Source organism: Pteropus alecto, unplaced genomic scaffold (genome assembly GCF_000325575.1).
Source record: "Pteropus alecto unplaced genomic scaffold, ASM32557v1 scaffold45, whole genome shotgun sequence".
NCBI classification, from domain to species: Eukaryota; Metazoa; Chordata; class Mammalia; order Chiroptera; family Pteropodidae; genus Pteropus; species Pteropus alecto.
Window position 1 is genome coordinate 30,279,426 of NW_006442491.1, and position 5,703 is coordinate 30,285,128.

The following is a 5,703-nucleotide window of genomic DNA, read 5'->3' on the forward strand; positions in this document are numbered from 1 at the left end:
AAAAGTTCCGGAGAAAGATGGCAGGGACGGTGACACAGCAGTGTGACCCGGCTGAATGCCACCGCCCCTTCCACTGAACACGGTTAGAAGGGTCGCTTTTATGTTATGTATGCTTTCCCGCAGCTGTTAAAACATCGCTGGAGAGTCGTCCTTGCCTCCTCTTGTGTTCGTGTGTGCGTGGAGACACACACACACACAATCCAACAGTAGACTAAGGCTTTCACCTCGAAATCAGTCTGAGCCCAGCTTCTCCTCAGCACCCTCCCTGCTCCCCACCACAGCCTGAGCTCACACCATCGTCATCGTGGGCCTGTCTTGTCCGCTGCTCCCCGCTGGGCCTCCCTGTGAGCCTGGCCGCAACAGATCCATTTACTTCCCCATTTCAGTGCTATTTTCCTGGAAAAGCCTCCTCTGACCACCCCAACTAAGTTAGCACCCCTCTCCCCAGTTTTATTATTTATTTATTTTTATTTTTTTACGCCTACAGCACCTGGTCTTCCTAGGTGGTCTCCCATCCGAGTACTAACCAGGCCCGACCCTGCTTAGCTTCCGAGGCCAGACAAGATCGGGCACGTTCAGGGTGGCATGGCCGTAGACCCTCCCCAGTTTTAATCTCCCTTTACACCTTTTCTTTTTCTTTTTTTTTTCTCAGCACTTACCACAATCATAAGAACAGATTTATTGGGGAGATCATTCGTGGAATGTCAGTCTCCGTGTCCCTGACTATCACCTCTCAAATGCACTGACGTTTAAGCACATCTCTTTGCAGGGCATCCCTGGCCTAGGACCGATCCCACACGTGGGACACGCGCGGCTCAGTGTGGCCAGGTGACTAAGGTGCAGCTGGCTCAGTCAATGGGCTCAGAAAGGAAGCAATTCGCCCGAGGTCACACGGCCCGAAGGTGGCAGGGCTGAATTTGAATCCAGGGTTGTCTGAGTCTGTGCTGAACTGCTTCTTTCCTGAGCAAGGTAGGAGAGAACCTGCTTGACAATCTTCTAGGCATTGAGGTGCTGCTCTCCTGCTTGAGTGTATCCCAGGCTGGAGTGAGGACAAGGGGATGACTCGGTACCGACCAAGCAGACATTCACGACCCCCTGGGGATGGCAGAGCAAGAGGGTAGAAGGAACCGAGGTGCCTAAATGACGATGCGGTGCAGAGCTGCCCGTCCGGCTAGACTGAAACCAGTATCCCTTCCTGCTTCTGTGCTACACGGGTCTGGGAGCCAGCTACCTGCTCCAGGAAATACCTGTTACTGGAATGTATGACTGTGAACCAACCAAAATAGCCGACTTATCAAAGCTAATAAGTTGCTTGTCCAGACTCACTGCAAAATCCTTGCTTTGCTGTGCCCACCAGTCAAAAACTATATATATGTCAACTCTGCCAATTCTAACCAATTCCTTGTCTTGCAAGACCTGTCTTGAAATCACCTGGTTAAAGACCCAACAACCCTTTAAGAATCCTCCCTAGATTCCATCCTTCTGAGGTACTGCTGACTCTCTCCACATACTTTTGCTTGAATAACTGGTTTTTCCGGTGATGGCATTGAGGAGTCAAACGCTGACATTGGAATCTCTTTTTCACAGTGATCTAGTTTTCATCCTAACAAAGGCACTGCCTGTTGATACAGAAAGAAACTTATATGGGCAAGTCGATTCTGATGACAGCCTGTTGAGCATAAATCATACACTGTGAGATTGTCCTAGAAAACCCCTTCCTGACAGCACAGTAGACACTCCACACTGTCTCTCAGTTGGCTCAATTTGACCAGCTCCCCTTCTCCCCTTGGAACAAAATAACCCTTGAACTCCAGATGAAGCAGTTGTTAAAAGGTAAATTGTATGCAAAACATGCATCTTCCATTGCTAGAATCACACTTACTATAAGGAATAGACTGGGCTGACCAAGTCTTTTTGGTTTGCCCAGGATCCTTCCAGTTTTAAAACTGAAAATCCCGCATCCCAAGAACCCCTCGGTCTCAGGCAAACTGGGACAATGGGTCACTTTAAAAGAAAGCCACCCTGGGCAAGGCACACTGGGACCAAGGCTGATCTGAGGACCAGTGGGTACAAGTGTCCATCACTCCCTTCCTCAAGATCAAGTGGGATGGTGGACAGACTCTCAGGAACACAATTTTAATTAGTGAAGTATAGGCAAGAAATTCCTAGAAGGACGCACCGGAAATGGGAACCTGAGGCTGCTTCTGGGAGTCAGAGGCTGGGGCGTGGGTTGCAAGGGGAGAAGGGAGACCACTATTTGCTCTTTTGATTTTGTACTATGCGTACGTATTGGTTATCTAAGAAAATACTCCCATTCAGGAATAAAATGTTAACACACTTAGGTTTCTTTGCAAAGTATGCAGATCGCTGTTTGGTTAGATTACAGGGCCTTAGAGTGAGGATCCACCGCTTTGTCTGTTAAGCACTAATGAATTCTCTAAGTTAATCTGCTTTTCTGACCTGAGGTTCTAAATTTCTTGAGTGTAGACATCACCTACACAGTTCCTTTGTTTGCTCCATAGGCCCTTTTGAGGTACTTGGTAAACTGTTCCTCTATTTGTTCATTCATTCTTGGAAGCAATCGGGTATGGACTTTGAAAAGTTTGCCTCGAGGGCCCACAATTTAAATTTCTTCTGGTGGCTCCACTATAAGCCCACGGCACACTGCTTATTAATCATTCTCTCACCTCCCTGGCATGCATTTATATTTTTATATATTAATTTGTTCTTGCTTAAGGGAAAGAAAATTCTGTTGCTGTTAACAAAATGTAGGCTTTTTTAATAAACCTGCCTGTGCCCTGCCACCTCCTTCATTCTGAGTGGGCTCTACCCTAGCAATTCAGAAGGCAGCCTCTGGAACAGCACTGGAAGTGGGGAGAGGCCAGCAAGGCCCAGGGTCCCTCACATTTAAGGAGGTGCTTGCCCTCAGGCACCCAGTCTGCACTAGCACATCCCCCAGCGTGAGCACCTCCTTAATGCTGCCTTCTGGGTGTCTGTTTGTCCCACCTTGTCCCAGCCCAGCTTTCCAGTGCAGGGCTGAAGAGTCTTGGCTCTGTAACTGACCAGGAGATGGCCAGGCCCAATGACGTTTAATGTCCTAAGGTCTCGGGATCTTTAGCGATGAAGTGGGCAACTTGATGAGTGTTGAGATAGTGCTTCTAAAAAAATTAGCACTGTGCTCCTCACACAGTAAACGCTCAACTGTTTGCGGTCTTCTGTTTATTACCATGGATAAAGATGGACCAGAACTGCAAGCAAACATCATTGTTCGGGAAGGTCTGGGAAGAGCTAGGGCTTACGGAAGTTCTCGTGCTCTGCGTCATCGCGAGAACCCTACGCGAAGAAGAACTCTGTGTATAATAAGGCTCTATGGTTCCAACTTCTCCTTTCGTGAACTTCCTTTTCCCTTAAATATGTGCAGAGTGTGCACATAGATAGCTCGGCATGTCTGCATGCTCTGGGTTGCAACCTTTTTCTTTTTCCCAAATAGATCCTTTTGGGGATGAAACACTTAGTCGATATTATTTTTCAGTCGACACCATTTCTTCCCAGGGCCAAGCCTCGCCCCTACCCCCAGTAGCTTTTCCTCTTTCATCCTACAGACACAAGAGAAGCTGTAGCAGTTCTGAGTCTCCAGAGGAGGAAACCGGGCTCGATCCCCAGATCGCTGTGACCTCAGCACTTCCCTCACTTACCCGCACGCCGGAGGCGTCATTATAAATAGCGAGATGGTGCTTCCTGTCTGGTGATTGTCAGTCCTCACTGGGCGGCGGTATCACCTGAGTTTTTTAAAGCACAGATGTCTCCAGAAATTCCGGATTAATTGGTCTGGGGAGAGAATAATCAGGCATCGGTATAGTTTTGAAAGAGCCCCAGCGGATTCTAATGTGCAGCCAGGGTTGGGAACCCTGGCACTGAAAGCTTTAAATGAGCTCTGAAGAGAACTCAGAAGGGCATTTTCTGAATTTCGGCCATTAATGAGACTTGTGGGCGCGTGCGTGCACACGCACACACATCAAAGGTTGCAGCTTTACAGTCAGAAAGACTTTTTTTCCCTCCGATTCCAACTTAACTCTTCAAACGGCTATGATTCAGGGGGAATTTCTACCTTTCTAAGCTGCCTTGAGCACACATCAAAATCACTTAGAGGGTTTTTAAAACACTGAGGGACCCACCCCAGAGCTTAATCAGAAGGTTTGGTGTGGCTAAGAATCTGCATTTCTAGCAAGCTCCCTGGAGCTGCTTTTGGAACACACTTTGAGAACCATTGCTCTGAGTTGCTCACTATGGTAATGAACAACCTCTGATCAGTTTCACCATGTCCCGCATCAGATCCATCCTTGGTGCACGCAAGGTGCATCTCCTTGCAGCCTCCCAGAAATGGGGGCCCATTATTGTCATTGTTTTATGGATGAGATCATGAAGGCTCCCAAACGTTAAGTGACTTGTCCAGGGTCACCCAGCTAGAAAGTTGTCAAAGTATGGGTCTGAACGCTGGTCTAACTACAGTCAGGACAGAACCTGTACAATCAACTTCTTTCTAGGCATCAGAGCAAGCGGTCCCATCACCTGCAAGTAGAAGCCGCGGCGCGCCCAAGGATAGCTACCACAGGCAAAAAGCCTTTTCGCCTCCCACTCGAATTTCAGCTCCTTGCGGAGGGGCCTTCGTTAAACTCCGTGGAGGAATGGCGCCCCCTGGTGGCTATTTGGAGAGCTGCGTTCCGCTTCCCTGGCTGGGCGCTCTGCTTTTGAGTCATCTGCATTCTTCGGCCGGATTAGGAACATGGAAAATATTATTCAGACCATTCCATCCTCAGAAAGAATTCAGGGTGTTGAAAGGGGGTGGGGACTTCAGAGCTGAGGAATGTAAAGGAAGGGCGGTGGACCAAGCCCTGGGGAGTTCAGGGGGGCTAGAGTAAAAGAGTAAAGATGGTGAATGCAAGCTGAGAACAATCTGTACTTTGACCCTTGACCTTCCCAGTGACTCCTGCTGAGGAATTTCCAGGGCGAAGCTTCAGAGGCTTGTTATAAAAGTGTTGCGTGTTCCGTGAGTGCCAGTGCCCTCTTCATGATCTGGTCCATTTGTTCATTTATTTATTCATTCAACAGATATTTTTTTGAGATCCTACTGTGTGCCAGCACTGTTCTAGATGTGGAAATACAGAAATAAACAGAACGACTGAATCCCTGCATGGATGAATGAATAAATGAATGAATGAAACACATGGATGAAAATAAGGGAAGAAGTCTCCAGACTTCCCTGAGAAGATGACATTTAAGCAAAAACTTGAGGGAGGAGAGGTTAAGGGAGAAGTGGTTATTTGGGGCTTGGGAGAGAATGTTCCAGGAAGAGAGAATAGAGCAAAGGCCCTGGGGCAGGGACATGCGTGTCTGGCATGTTCCCAGGTGTGCACTAGGTTCTTGATAATGGAGTTAGATAGATGTTTTTATTAACTCGGATCCACTTGCCCTGCTAGTACAGGAATAGTTTTTGCTAAATTGACTTACTTTCAAAAACTTACTTATTTCAGCCTGATCAGGGTAGGTTGAAGGGTGAACGGGAGGTAAGAAAGAGGAGGTAGCAACTGAAAGAAGGGAGCAAGGAAATGGGGCAGTCCCTGGGAGTGACATCCAGGGACAGGTCCAGGTGGGTAAAAATAGTAAGACTCAGAAGGAAGGAAGGAAGGAAGGAAGGGAGGGAGG

At 47.9% G+C, this 5,703-nt stretch overlaps 1 non-coding gene across 1 annotated transcript; it reads right to left on the reverse strand.

Annotated features, from left to right (window-relative positions):
• Positions 1-478: 478 nt before the first annotated feature.
• LOC112471316 lies at positions 479-597 on the reverse strand. Its single transcript, XR_003043238.1, has one exon. It is a non-coding gene; the product is annotated as a 5S ribosomal RNA (ribosomal RNA).
• Positions 598-5,703: the final 5,106 nt, after the last annotated feature.